The sequence below is a fragment of the Sander vitreus genome, chromosome 12 (assembly GCF_031162955.1).
Source record: "Sander vitreus isolate 19-12246 chromosome 12, sanVit1, whole genome shotgun sequence".
Classification (NCBI taxonomy): Eukaryota; Metazoa; Chordata; class Actinopteri; order Perciformes; family Percidae; genus Sander; species Sander vitreus.
In genome coordinates, this window is record NC_135866.1 from 7,221,841 (window position 1) to 7,237,437 (window position 15,597).

Genomic DNA, 15,597 nt, shown 5'->3' on the forward strand with positions numbered 1-15,597 from the left:
TCCTAAACAGTGCAGTGAAAGGGCACGGCGGGCCAGCATTGCCCTTGTCGTCCCATGATGCCTCCACAGAGGAGACGCAGGGAGGCTGCTTGTCCAGCCGACCGATGGCTCAATTTCATTTTGAATGGCACGCAGCATCCAGGCTCTATGAAATGGAGCCTCATAATCAAATTGAAAAGCCTCAGTGCAGAACAGTTTAAATGAAGGCAACTCTCTGCCTCGCTCCTCTCCCTCTCTCTGTCTCTCTCTCCAGCCGGCTCAAATCTAATAGAAAATCCTCACTCTTTAGTGTTGTGTGGTGCTTCTGTGCTGCAGTGTTAAAGGCTTATCTACCCTAAAAATGGAATTGTGCATTCTAAAATCAAGTGTGTTCAATTCTGCGTGTTTGTTTGTGAGTTTGAGCATGTGGGTGCCGGTCTGTTTAATTATGTGTGTGTTGTATGTGGGTGGGTGGATGTGTGCATATGTGTGCTAGTTGAACAAGCTGAGCCTAAGCCAGGCAGCAGATTAGGTTGGATATTGACGCAGACAGTGTGCATCGACGAAACAAGCGCGAGGAGGAATTGTTTGAGAAGATCCACGTGTATGTGAGTGTGTACAATTTGCAAACGGATGCTGACAAGGCTGACATGAAAGGAGGAACACGAAAGAGAACAAGGAAGAGGGAAGAGCGGCACAAAAAGGCAGAAATTGAGGAAACAGGAAAGACGGAGAGGGTGAAGGAGAAAGAGATAAATAAAAGAGAGGGAAGACAGCTCCCTGTGGGCGTCTTTGCCAGCCCCTGGAGTGATTGAGAGCTGCAGGCTACACTCTCCAGTTTGTCCCTGCACACTAGACGCTGGCACATTTCTCTGACAGGCCAGCAGGCATCAGGGCTCCTCCGTCCATCCCGGACCAGCATGTGGATCATTACTCAGCGCTGGTAAAGACGGGAGGAAAACCAGCGGCTGCAGCCCCACATTCATAAAGGAAAATCCTCCATCGCAGCTGCAGTGATGGGAAATAAACAATATATATTTAATGCGATCTTGTTAGAGTATCTAATGCTGAAAATAATTAATAGCATAGGCGTACATATGTTTCACTATGAATTAAACTGTGTCATCTTTATCAGTGTCCAAGAAGAAATGCTATTTCTTTGCAGTAGTAGAAAGGGTGAGCCTCTGTGTGCCGAGATCTTATCGCCCTATACTTCATGCCCTTATATCTCTGTAGGGATGTCTGCTGTTAAATAATGGCTGCTTTTGACCTACTGCGGAATACGTCAAAGCTGTTGTAAGTGTTTCACGAAGACACCACAGTCCCAGAGATTGAAGAGGCAGCTGACGTTCAAAGAGTTTTTCACAGAATATTCTCGCGCCGACTTCACATGTCTGGAACGATCGGCAAGAGTGCGACAGCTTGATCTGCACTGAAGTGAGCAGCTCACGTGTGTGTGTGTGTGTGTGTGTGTGTGTGTGTGTGTGTGTGTGTGTGTGTGTGTGTCAAGACTGGAGTACAGTGAAGCACATGAAAAGCCAAGTGAGTTTTGTATGAGTTTTCACCTCATACATTTATTCAAACATTTCCAGTCCCACTTCTACTCATGTCTGATTGTGCATATTGTACATGTTCAGTGTGTAACATCCGTAATGCTACAACAGACCAAAGTGATCACATGACTTGATTAAGGAAGGCATGCTTCTCATACAGTTGGCACATCACTGGGATAGGTGAAAAAAAACCCCGCTGTGGGTGGTTTGCATTTCTTTAAACCAATCACAATCGTCTTGGGCGGCGCTAAGCTCCGGACGCAGCGACGATGGACTTGTTTTGGTGGAACATTTGCACCCCGCAGAAGAAAATGCCACATACAATAGTCAATTAAGTTAACTGTTCACACAATACAGTAAAGGGAGCTATTTAAATTAACTGGATACTGTGGCCGGGTTGGCTCAGTGGGTAGAGCAGGCGCACATGTACTTTCGAGGCTTATGCCTCGACGCAGAGGTCCAGGGATTGAGTCTGACCTGTGACGATTTCCTGCATGTCTTCCCCCCCTCTCACCCAGCTGTCCTATCGATTAAAGGTGGAAAAGCCCAAAAAAAATGATCTTAAAAATAATTTGCTCTCACCAGTGTATCACAGCGTGTACTTCGTCCACAGCAATCCTACCAACCGGTCCCAAAACGTATATAATATACATATTCTCTGTAAATCTTTACAATCATTCCCCAAAAGAACCAAGCAGGCACACGTGACACAGGACAAACCCGACGATTAGTTGAAAGTGGTCCAGGTCTTCAGTGTAGCATCCATTATTATCAAGGGCCTTAATGGAATCCCCAGAGGAAAGACCCAGCACAGCAACTCAGCCAGAGAATAAAAAAGGCAACAATAACATCTCCACACAATACAATTAAAAAAAACACCAAGTTCAGCACTGCAGTCCCCTCAGGGAAGCTATAACCTTTACTGAGGCAAATAATGAGAGGGGGGGAAAACGGCACAACGGCACGCATTAAGTCACAAAAACAAGATGAGATTATATTACTGTTAGTTCAGTGTTGGCATCCTTTAAATATCATATTCACTCCAACTATGAGTCATCTGATGTGGCACTAATTCTTTTTTTGTGTATTTTACTACTATGTGCACATTTGATTAAAAATCTACAGATGATTTTAAAAACATCTTTCAAAACAAGTAATTAATGCATGATAAATACAGGGTTGTAGCTACATACACCAGCTACTATGGATAGGTTATGGAAGAAAAGGGTCATGCCTGTGGGAATGGGTTATTGTTAGGACTAATAACTCGCTGTGTTCAACAGAGACACAATGCTATTATAATTAGGACCCAACTAGATTACTCCATGTGAACCTGTGTGAGTTTGTGTTTCATAAACTAGGTCCTAGGGAGATTGGGGTTAGAACTGATGGGGGGGGTTACTGTCCTTGTGGGACACCCACCGCCTCATTTGAGGGCTCCTCCTTCTCGGACTTATAACTCAGCCAAATGTGAACACACAGACATAATACAAAGAGTTTGAGATTCAGTGTGACTTACCATTTTCAAGGATATCTTCATCTCCAATGTCCATTGAGACTACAAGTCTATAATTCCGCTTTGTAAGTTTTGTCTTTAGTATCAACGTAACCCAGTGATACATTGCAAACATGAATTGCTAATAGCTTATTCTGCATACTTTAAATGGTGCCAATTTGCCAAAATGTAAACAATTATAAGCTAAAAAAACCCGCTCAACTGTCAAAACTGTCGCCTACAGCTAACTGACTGACTCCATAGCAACATTACACCTCCTGTTTACAACCCCAATGGGGGATCGGGGTCACTCCAATACTCCAAAAGGCAAACGTTTGGCAAATATGGACCTGCATTAATCTCCTAACATTATTGTTGGATTGTTGTTGCGCTATCTAACGAGACAACAGACTTATTCAAATGTGATTATTAAATGAGAAAAGAGAAGGCATCCACAGCCCTTAATACCGCAGAATATTCCGGAAACTAGTAAATGTCACTTAAGCAAAGATGGTTTCCCAGAGAAAGACTCATCACTTGGAAAAAAGCCAGTAGGACCACTCAAAGTCCAGTATGTTTGTTTGCACTGACAAGTGGTAAAAACCGCTCATAAATGACTCAACAGCCGAAGAGTCCGAGTAGAGTGTTTCTGTCAGAAAGCATCTTAAAACATAACTCAGGTGTGTCTAAGAGTGTAGATGTCAAGAAAAAAAAAGGCAGTAATAAGAAAAAAAGACCACTGAATTAAAATGGACTTTTGGAATGTACCAGTTTTTCCTAGTAGAGGTTGTTATATGAAATATCAGGCTGCTATCATAAGTATTATAAGTTTAATAATAGCATACTACTAATAATAAAAGCAATTGCAGTTTTAGTTCATTTAGTTAACTCCTACAACTGTGAAAAGTTACTTTCAGATTCCTGAAATCTTTGCTCTGCTCCCGTTATTTAGCTCTATTTGGTTTATTGTATTACAGAATGTATTTCTATGATGTAACAAAATATGAGAAAATGACAATTTTTAATATCTGAAGAACGAAAGGCTGGTGTAAGGACTTTTTTTTGTACAGAGGGAAGGTTCACAGGACTTAACTTAAAATATTAAAACTGCACTTTACATGCCATTGGAATAAAAAAAGAAGAGCCTATTCCAGGTTAGATGGGTGATGGCAGAAATATAATATCTCACATCACATATTCTCAGTGTTGATGTTGATGTGTAAAGGCCTCCTTAAAACCTTCTCCTTGAGGTTTGACATTGTACATGGAAATGGGACCAGAAGAGCATTTTCACATTGCACGAATCAGCTCTCTTAAGTATCTTCTTTATTTTATCTAATCACCATTATGACTGATTGCTTGATTGATGCCAGATTTGTGCCGATAACCCCCCATGAAGAGGCTGACCCAGTCTTTGACATGCACATTTCAGCTTCTTCTTGGACTTTACATATCTGTCTTGCAGATATTTTGATAGCAGGCATTTTCATCTCTCCCAAGCAATTTCGCGTCAGGAGTTCTACACCATTTGCCTGTCTTTGTATTTCTTTAAAAGACAAATTACATAAATGTGGCTAATGGCAGATCTCTTTGAGGACAGAAACCGATGAATGATGAATGTGTGAGACAAATAGTAGAATGAGAGGGTGTGACTGTAGCCACATTAATGTCACGTTGATACCCTCCACTGTCATTCACATGTACAATTAGTACATGAGTGTAAGTATAGTTGTGCGTTACCAAAAGTATTGTATATGTAGTCAGTGACTGCACATGTAAGAGGGCATAGTAGTGTGAAGGAGAGTATAGTGTAACATTATGATGTTGTGTGAGAACAAGTATGAATAATGACCTAAATGGCCTCTCATAACAATACTTATTTCCACTCATCAAAATGACCAATAATGCACATGGTCCACACACACACACACACACACACACACGTCTACGTGGGCCCAGAGGACTAAACCATCTTCATTAGGTGACTGTTCCCCTGGCGGCTATTTGACATCCCAACAGGACCACAGTAACCATATATTCCTCACAGAGATTATCACCCTTAAGTGCCCCATAAACCACTCCACCATTCCACAATGTTGACCTCTCATCAAACTGCATTCACTCTTTTGAGATCCAACAACAGTATCAATGTATAAATGCCATTGCCTGACAAATTCCATTTTCATTGCAAGGTGATTGTAAGTCATTTAAAAACGAGCCCTCGGTAAATTCGGGCCGAGGCAGTTTCTGTCGTTCCCCGAGGCAAAAACATCAATAGAGGAGAGAGAAGCCAGGACAACCTATAGCACAGGACCGATCGATAGCGCAACAAACTCAGTAAAGATTGACTGGAGAGTTGCCTGGAAACGTCCTGCTTGAGATTTATGACGTGAGGAGGACGCGAGCGAACCGGAGAAGCTAGAGGACACGAGAGCGAGAGGAAGAGAGAGTGATGGGGAATCAGAGGAATTCTCGTTGTTTTAGCATTTCAGGGTCATACCGAATCCTCGCCAATATCTCACATAGAATATATAAACATTTTAAATACCACTGAATAACTAAATAAATAGGGGTTTCCCTGCAACTGTGTGCACTTTCCTGTGAGAATAAACACCATTAAAAAGAAAGTTCAATATCAAACTGTGTTAATCTGAAAACCATTCCATTGTATTCCCCATATTCTAGTTATCTTCCATTTCCACGATGAGACTATCTACCGTAGCAGACAGTATATGTTTGACATTCCAATGGGAAAATTACTGAAAGAGTGACGAGATGAAATGAGAAGATATTGGGTTTCATTGCTTCTCCACACTTACAGAGAGCCCTTACCATATGTCACCCGTCTCTTGCATGCTCTGACTGCTGCAGCCGCCATAGACTCCAGCTAATTAAATATCCTTATCTGGCTCTGAACTCCCCCTTTTTTTCCTGAGACAAAGGCCAGTTGGAAAAGCAGCACATTGTATTCACCCACAGATGCAAATGTAACACACAGATATATTGTATTTAGTGTACTTTACTGCACCACAATCTTGTTTTCAGGTAGGTGAACCATAACCAGACCCCACAGCGTACTGTACTACAGTCAAAACTAGCTGTCTTTAATGCTACTCTATTACGTCTCCCATGACAAAAGTTCTGAGAAAATGTGCTAACACCCTCTAGCTGTGATTGGGTTATGGAATTAAGTGCAGCAGTTTCCCCGATGCCCCCTGGGCCCTTTAGTGTAAATTGATTCTATTTAAATAGACAGAGAAGTCTGACAGAGAAGAAGAGGTGGCTAGGGAGCGGAAAGGAAAATGGACTCTCAAAGAATGAAAAAGAAAGAGATGGAAGGCAGCTTTGTTTCTGAAAGGGTTAAAGAGAAAATGGCAGCAACAAAAGGGGAAATATGCAGGCCGCTGGCCCATTAAGGGGTTAACAGTCAGAGGGAGGCCGATAATGGAGGCTGGAGCGGCTGTACAGGAACTAAGGGGAGCTGAACACCATAGAAACTGCTAACATAAACCGGAGATAAACAGGGAGAGGGAGGGAGGGAGCGAGGTGCAACATTTCTATCATGTCAGCATCGTGTGAACACTCAAACCAAGAGACAAAAATAGCATTCATATATTGTTCTAAAATCAATGCTTTTATTATGGACCGCAAACACATGTTCACACCCATTAACGCACAGGGTGTGATACTTCCACCCGCTTTGTAAACATGACTGCAGATGCATAATTAAGCACGGAGTGCCGATGCTGTGACTCAAACAGGAGAAAGACTACAGTGCAGCGATACGGTGGAGGATTTCTGAAAACGAGGCTCTTCCACATGACTAGAAGCTGCAATGGAGTTAATGTGACCTTTACCATCTGAAGTCAAGACTGTGGCATCCACATGATAATGATATACTAAAGCTATCCTCCCACTCATCTATCCTCACTCGCCTTCCTTTACACACAAACGCAGGTACAAACCAACATGCAAATGTGCACAAAACACATGCAGCAGAACACACACACACACACACACACACACACCAGAATGATGCCCCATGGAACAGATGTTTTACTGAAGCCAACCTCAGAAGATCACTGCAACTACGTTTACACTCACATAATATTTCAGTTTTTGCCCTCATTCCGAAAAAGACAATATACTTGCCTAAGCTGTTTACATGGCTTATGAAAATAATGATTCCACTAATTCTGCTGTTTACATGCAGCCGTGCGAAACAGGAATTTTTCCCCAAAGATTTCCACCGGTGGTGGACTTCCCTCCCTATTTCATTCCTTCAACCACCTTCTTGAAAACATCGGCGTACCAATGTTTGAGCATATTCAAAAACCTGTTGATATCCAAGTCTTTCATAATGTTTAAAAATACCTGTATCAAATTTGGAATATTGTCATATTCGGAAGTATAGTGGAATATTAGTGTGCATTAGGGGTGTAAATCACACCTTTTAATTACGATACGATATTACATAGATTCTTTGGACAACAATACAATATTTACTGATATCACAATGTCTGCCATGATACCATAGGCCCATTTAACACAATCAGTTACATTTATATATATTTACAAAAAGCAACTAAAATATGATTTGACAATTTCATTACTTTGACTAATTTCATTGCTCTTCCAGACATTAAAAACAAACTACTCTTTTTAATGAAAAAAATACATATAAAGTGGGAACTCCAAAATAAGGGCGCATCTTGAAGACGCCGATATGTATCGATATTTTCACTTTGTATCGATAGCATTGGATCGTTGAGGATTGAATAGATATAATCGATCCAGATCGATGTATCGTTACACCCCTAGTGTGCATGGAAACACACTCTGTTGCTGTATTTTCATGATGGCAGTTTTATATTCACCAGCTAGGTGATTTGAGGTAATGGGGGGGGGGGAGACAAAGCTTAAGGAAAGCAGCTTCATTCAACTCGTCTCCTGTTTCTGTTTGTAAAGCTTGTGTGCTGGAGAAGAGCCACTATAGCTGGCGACGGCAAAGCAAACGCACACACTAATCTGTATATAGGCTATAACACACTTAACGTACACACACACTAATCTGTATATAGGCTATAACACACTTAACGTACACACACACTAATCTGTATATAGGCTATAACACACTTAAAGTACACACACACTAATCTGTATATAGGCTATAACACACTTAACGTACACACACACTAATCTGTATATAGGCTATAACACACTTAAAGTACACACACAGAGGCCTCCTGATCAGAGTTTGGGCTAAATTTGAATTCCCAACGCGATGTGTTTTGTTTGTATAAAAGGTAACAAATTGTACTCTATAAACAGCTAAAGGCAGAGTATTTCTGACGAGATGCGGATCAGCTGAGGCTTTTTGTTCCTCAATGAATATTTATCAGTGGCCAGAGGAGGCTGTGATTGAGTTTTACAGGGGAACGGTTGTGTATCATGTGCTGTAAATTAAGTAGAACGGCAGCTCAGGGGATCAGCAGTCAAACTTTCACCTGAGGGCATAAAGACCCGATGAGAAGAAAAAACAAACAAAAAAACAAACATATCCAGCAAGAGCGCACAGGCAGAGCAGGGAACTCATCACGAATATACATACGCATGTATTCATATGCCACGACTGGCGCACATGCAAACCAAACGCACTCTGGATAGAATTTCACAATGGCAGGAGAAGCTCTCCAAACTTGCATTTTCAAGGGCAGGCTGCAAGCGAAGCGTTATTCAATTGTGCGAGCAAAGTATGACGAAATCACACATCTCTCACATCTTGTTACTGCCCTCTGCCCTCCCACCAAACACAGTGTTTAACAAACACTTGAAAACAGCCAGCAGGCAATACTGAAATGACTCAATGAGCTTGCACGTCGGCAATATCATAAGCTATGTGGAAGACGCGTGCGCGCACACCTGCACGAAGCCATAGTTGTACAACTGAGCTCTCTCCAGCATTGTAATGAATGTCACATTACTGCTTACAGCTGCATTACTCATACTCCCGTACTCTTTTGTGTTGTGATCATGCCCTAACGCAGGAACAGCCCTCAGATCAATAAGCTAATTAGCCATAAAGCATGTGCATTGAGGTGATACATGGCATCTCTTGGCTAGCATCTTGAAGGAATTACCATATAAATGAACTGCGGTCATTTATTAAGCAAAGAGCCGTGGTGGGGACTTGGCATGCTACGGAGTAGGAAAAGAAAAGAAAAGAAATTCTAAGTTACAACACACATTAGAAAAGGGAAACATCATGAGAGGTCAAACAGTCCGGTTACAAATTGCATTGACTGCTGGCGGAGCGAAAACATCTGCCATGCTGTGACTCTACCCGTGGAGGAAGTAAGCAGCGAGGCTCACGGAGACTGAGGAAACCCCCAACACGCTTTCTTTCCACTCTTTGTATTCAACTGGACTGCAAGTAATTCAATACACCTCTCCTTGTGCTGGCTCACTCAAATGAAACGGAAAGCGAATGAACTATATCAAGTGGAGCACTATTTGAACACCACTTACAGTACAGTAATAGTGTGTGTGTGTGTGTGTGTGTGTGTGTGTGTGTGTGTGTGTGTGTTGCACGTGTGTTAAAGGCGAGCGTGAAATGCATCGTAAATCCAAGAGATTAATCAATTTCTGCATATGATTCCTTGACCAAACTCAATACCCCCCGAGAGAGAGCGCTACAACAATACCAGGCTGATCTCTCCATAGCAACACACATGGTAACACAAATCTATTTCAGAGCAGGAGTGCAGCGTAGCACTTAAACACCGCGCACACAAAAATAATAATAGGGAAAACAGCTATCAATTATTAAAAGAGCTTCATGTTCATACTTACTGCCTGTGTGTTGCCAGCTGCAGTCGAAACTAAGAGGCTCCCACAGCTCACACCTACCTCTCCTCATAAAATTGGGAGCTTTATCAGGGATCTATAGCAGTGGCACTCCTACGTCATATACAGGAGGATGTGGACTGTAAATGTGCCCCTCATCTGACATTTAATTGTTCAGCAAGGTGTGTTTACTTTCAAGGCGTTGGCTGCCCTCTCAGACTGGAACGCACAAGGCAGTGGAAACATGGACGCCTAATGAGAGAAAAACAAACGTAGGGCCCTGTAACAACAGCGGAGAGATGACCGATTTAAGTTTAAATCAACATAATGTTTCTCTTGGCATAAGCCTGCTAGTAAATCATAACGCTGTAAGCAGATCTGTCGACATCAATTGTTCCGAGGCCCAAGCATTCAACATTACCTCAGTGTTATTGCAAAGCCGACACAAACACATAACTGATAAGACAAAGTGCTTGTTTTTTTTTGTTTTTTTAAGAGGGCAGGCAGCCCAATTACCTCTGCATTTTCCTTAATTTAGACAGGAGAGGGGAAAAAAAAAAAACACAAGTGCTCTGGTATTACTGAAATAAATCTCTGCTATAGGAAAAACTGAACACCTAAAAGAGAAAACAGGGGGAAATGAAATACTAAAAAAAAGAAGCTTTAAATGGATGAAAGCAGATAAACTGGAAATATTCTAATCTACTAAAAAAAAAAATAAAAAAAAATAAAATAAGTACTGTTGTCTTTCTTCATAGGAAATACTTGCTGTTCCCGTTTCTGAGAGAACAAAATCATTCACTTTCTACGTTTCAAAGCTCTACACACAAACAACCACGAGTAAACACGACCACACTAAATCCTCCAGGCAGCGTCAAAGAGACACTAAGTTGGTTGAAAGTGCCACTTTGAAATATGCTGTGTTGACCTTTCCCAGATCATATAGGCCGATTATACCCGTGTTGGACTGCAGTTTGGCAGGGTCTGCACAAAAAGCTTTACTGTAATAGCTTTCCTCCTCTTAAGCCATCCATTCTGCAATGACACATACAACCTTATGTTCTCCAGAAAGGTGGGCTGGCTGGACATGCACGCACGCACGCACGAGAAACAATTAGAGACAGTTTATTAGTTAATGCCTGCACAATGTTTTCGGAACAAATGTGTAGTGCTGAAACGATTAGTTATTTAATCGACAAAATCTAAAGTCAAAAATTTGGATAATCGATTCATCCTTTAAGTCATTTATCAAAGACAAATGCCAAACATCCTGTGGCTCCACTTTGCTACTAAAATTAAATTCAAACTTTGGCCTTGTGAACTGTAAACAATCTGAAGATGTCCCCTTGGACTCTGGGAAATGGTAATGAGGATTTTGCACTATTTTTTTTAGATCAGATTCAACTTTATTGTCATTGTGCAGAGTACGAGTACAAAGACAACGACATGCAGTTTGCGTCCAACCAGAAGTGCAAAAAAGCAGAAAAGTGCAATGTGATATCCAAAGTACAGACAGGTGGAGCATAGGCAGGACAAGAAATATAGTGCAGTGTTATAAGAGCAGAATAAATATGGCTATGTAATATGAACAATGTATGAACAACCTGTACAGAAAAGTGCAACGTAGTAGCAGTGGCATTATACTAGTAGTATTTTTTATATATATATAATATATATATATATATATATATATATATATATATATATATATATATATAGTATATAAATAAAAGTTATATACTTATATATATATAAATAAAAGTTATATACTTATATATATATATATATATATAAATAAAAGTTATATACTTATATATATATATATATATATATATATATAAATAAAAGTTATATACTTATATATATATATATATATATATATATATATATAATATATACGTATAAACGTAGTTGCAGTGATCTTCTGAGGTTGACTACAGGCAGTGTAAGCTGCAGTAAAACATCTATTCCATGGGAAATCATTCTGGTGTGTGTGTGTGTGTGTATATATATATATATATATATATATATATATCTCCAGTCTATTAGCAGAATATATAAGAAAAACAGAGCAAACAGAGGGTCTCACGGTGGAACTTGAGCGAGGCTAAAGCCTTCTCCACATCGACTATTTCCTACATATTTGACAATCAATAAAAATTGTCAAAATCATTGATTAATGAAATAGTTTTGACATTTCATTCAATCGTCTCATCCAACTTTCTGCAAGACAGCAAATGAGCGTACGTCCAAAATAACAAACTTTTCCTTGATTTCTATGAAAAAACTACAGATTAATAAATAATGCAAAGAGTTGTTAGCTACTGCAGCGCTACAATATTGGTCCATTTTGTCACAGAGAAGCACCAGGAAGGATTCTCCAGGCCTAGGCTCCCACAAATCACACATTCTGTCCCAGCAAGGGACAGAATTCAAGTCCCATACAAAAGGAAAGTGCACATCCATTCTATTAGTGGATTTCTTGCCTTCTCATTTTAGCCTTTGCAGGCATTTTATTCATTTTCAGAAAACCCTGTTAGTTTCTGGCCCTGGGTAGCACCAAATCTGACAAACTGTAAAGTGACTGATCACAGGTTTCTGCTAAACGTGACGTCCACTTATCCTCAAAACCCAGCCTTGTTGAACGAAAGCAAATCCACCAGTGTGTATGTACTACAGTGTCCCTGCTGGACATATCACCATAGCAGTAAGTGGCAGGCATTAGAGTACTTACACAGCCTATCACAATAGAAGCAGCAATGCACCTTTTCAAAGCACAATGTTATTGAGGCAGGACACAATATGGTACTACCTGCTATCAGTTCAGTGGGCTAGGTATTGAGTTTCAGGGTGTGCTGCGGGATACTGTAATCGTATACACTTTATCAGGCTTGTTCTGTCACAAGTGTTTTGTTTAAGGGATTTCAAATGGGAGCGGGGGTAGGGGCTGTCTAATTGGCGGCGGGTCAATAAGATGAAACCATGATCCCCGCAAATATCCGTGAATAGATAAGCGTGTCTAGCCGTATCAAAATACTTGGCACGGTCGGATCTGAGCGAGTGGAAAAGGTTTGATCTAAGGAAGAGTTCTGGTAGTACTTCTAAGATTTGTTTTTTTCCTTTTCAGTTTTCCAGTTTGTGTTTATAGTGGTGTAATAAATAAATGTCTAGTTTACAGTGGACATTGTGTGCTGCAAAGCTGCAGAGCAAAAAGAGAAAACTAGGATTATATTGCCATTTTGATAATGTTTAAGAGTGCAGTGAAAGTTGTCTGACTTCTTCAGATTGCTGCTTGCTACATCATATTGTAGTCATGACCGGTACCCTGCTGCATACTGACCATTGTTCAGCTTTGCTACATCATATTGTAGTCATGACCGGTACCCTGCTGCATACTGACCATTGTTCAGCTTTGCTACATCATATTGTAGTCATGACCGGTACCCTGCTGCATACTGACCATTGTTCAGCTTTGCTACATCATATTGTAGTCATGACCGGTACCCTGCTGCATACTGACCATTGTTCAGCTTTCTCGCTTCTTTTCTTTTGGGCCGTAGCCATCAGAAGAAAAAAAAGAAAAAGAAGAAACTTGATTATTATTCGTCACTTACAATAGTACAGTCCAATGTAGTGAAATTCAATCTCTGCATTTAACTAGGGCTGCACAATATATCGGGTTTTTTTTAATCGTCATCGCGATATTAACTGCCGCAATTTATACAGCCTCGTGAAAGGCTGCGACATATCGCGATAGACACTCAGAGATTTTTTTTGTGTTAGTTGAAAGAAAATATCAGCTGGAAATAACACTTTAAAAAGAAACTAATTCTTAGAATTCTTAAAAAGCAGGTTGGAAATGATTTCCTTTCATTTGTCTTTAGTTCAACAAGCAATTTGTTGTATTTTAGCAGAAAACTGAAAGCAGCAGAAATGCAGAACTGAGTACACTTGAATATCTCTTTATTTATCGCAAGTAATATCGTTATCGCTATATTCTCAACGTTATTGCATATTTTTCTCATATGGTGCAGCCCTACATTTAACCCATCGTAAGCATTAGGAGCAGTGGACAGCTATACATACAGCGTCCGGGAAGTAACTTAGGGTTCAGTGTCTTGCTCAGGGACACTTTGCCATGGGGCCAAAAGGACCCTGTCCTGTCCCACAGACGAGAGGATCGGTTTGAAAAAGACAAAAAAAATTTAAAAAAAAATCTCCCAGTATCATAATCAGAATGGATTTAAAAGACATAACAGTCCAGCAGCTTGTTAAAACCCCAGCTGCATTTAACAGTAATGAGTATTCACTGGGGGTATTGTTTTACGGCTTACCAAAGACTCTCTGTGCTGACGTTTTATGTTTAATATGGGCTTTTATTCTTCAGTACACAGTAATAGTGGTGTCACAACATCTTTAACAGAGAACATTACATAGCGGTAAAAAGATGGATATGTTTTTTTTTGTTTTTTTTTTACTTTATTGGTGATTCACATTAAGGTCCAGACAAATTTAAGGTAATAACTGGTGCACAATATCTGATGCCATTGACGTGATGCCTCTATGATGCAGTGCACACAGCAGATTAGAAGAAAATGAATCCCTGGCACGGCATACTTCTGGTCTGATGTTATAACAAGTGGCAACAAGTACACTATTCAAAATTCACCGCCTCATGTATTGGGTTTAGCTTCCCTCTCAGCAAAACGCCCTGTGATCCTAACTTAAAACAGGATGGTGGCAACTTCAAAAATAAAGTTAACTTTCCCTTCAGTCATTCGGTCATTTCTGTGTTCTGCTGATGCTCCAAAATTGAGCCAAGTTCAGAACAGTCATGTCAAGGTGGTTGGATGTACCACCTCTTGCTACGGGTGCCAGCTCAGCCCGTGAAAACAGCTGCAGCATTTTAAAAAGGAGCCGGGCGCTCTTATTTAGATGCTGGACCCTCATCAGTGCCTCCCGTTATTTTCTCTTTCCTATCCTGCGATATAAAAACTCGATTGACTGCACCTGGAGGAAGTGCCAGGGAAAGACAAAAACAACGGTGGGGACTCAAATGGTACTCATTTGAAAATAAGAATAACTGCTTACTACACAACCAAGATGAAAATCTGTTCAAAAGTTAATATTTCCAACAGTATGAGCAATAATTAGCCATGTTTCCTCAACCAGATTTCTCAGGGGAGATGACTGGTGGCACTTTGCAAAAATAGTTGAATTCCTCTCGTGTTAGCAGCTAGACTCAACAACAATGTGCTTTACCATCTCGCAGTTTAACTTTTTCAGGTTTTCTCTGCCAGATCCAAAACAATGTGTCCTTAAAATGTCCTTAAACTCTGAGCAGCCCAGAGAACATTCAACTCACTCATCTAATCAACAAAATATTAAACTAAATGAACATGACAATGATTTTTTTTTTTTTTTATGCTTATTGCGAGTTTTTCTACAGTTAAAGGATCGGTGGATAGCTACGTCTACACTGCCAGATAATCTACATCTGCTTACAATTAGAAATAGATTTTACATGATTTAAATCAAACTTTTTTTCTTTGCGTCTTCTTTTTCTTCTCTCTTTTTTTAAGCACACATGCTGACACACACCTCCCCACTTGTTACCACACTTTCACTAAACCTAGGATTGCAATTTTTGCAGGAACTTATTTTACCTGCCATTATCTCCCCAATACGTTTTCATTCATGTTGTCGCTTAGAATATTTGATCTA

The 15,597-nt window shown here is 40.3% G+C and overlaps 1 protein-coding gene across 3 annotated transcripts in view; it reads right to left on the minus strand.

The window, feature by feature from the left end:
• kcnn1a (potassium intermediate/small conductance calcium-activated channel, subfamily N, member 1a) overlaps positions 1-15,597 on the minus strand; it is a 51,796-nt gene that overhangs the window by 34,068 nt on the left and 2,131 nt on the right. The window contains exon 1 of one of the 3 annotated variants that reach the window (XM_078264454.1): positions 9,880-9,973. The exons of the other annotated variants lie outside the window; for them this stretch is intronic. The gene's annotated coding sequence lies outside the window, so the exon portion shown is untranslated. Of the gene's footprint in view, positions 1-9,879; positions 9,974-15,597 lie in introns of those variants that run through there. 3 annotated transcript variants of the gene reach the window in all.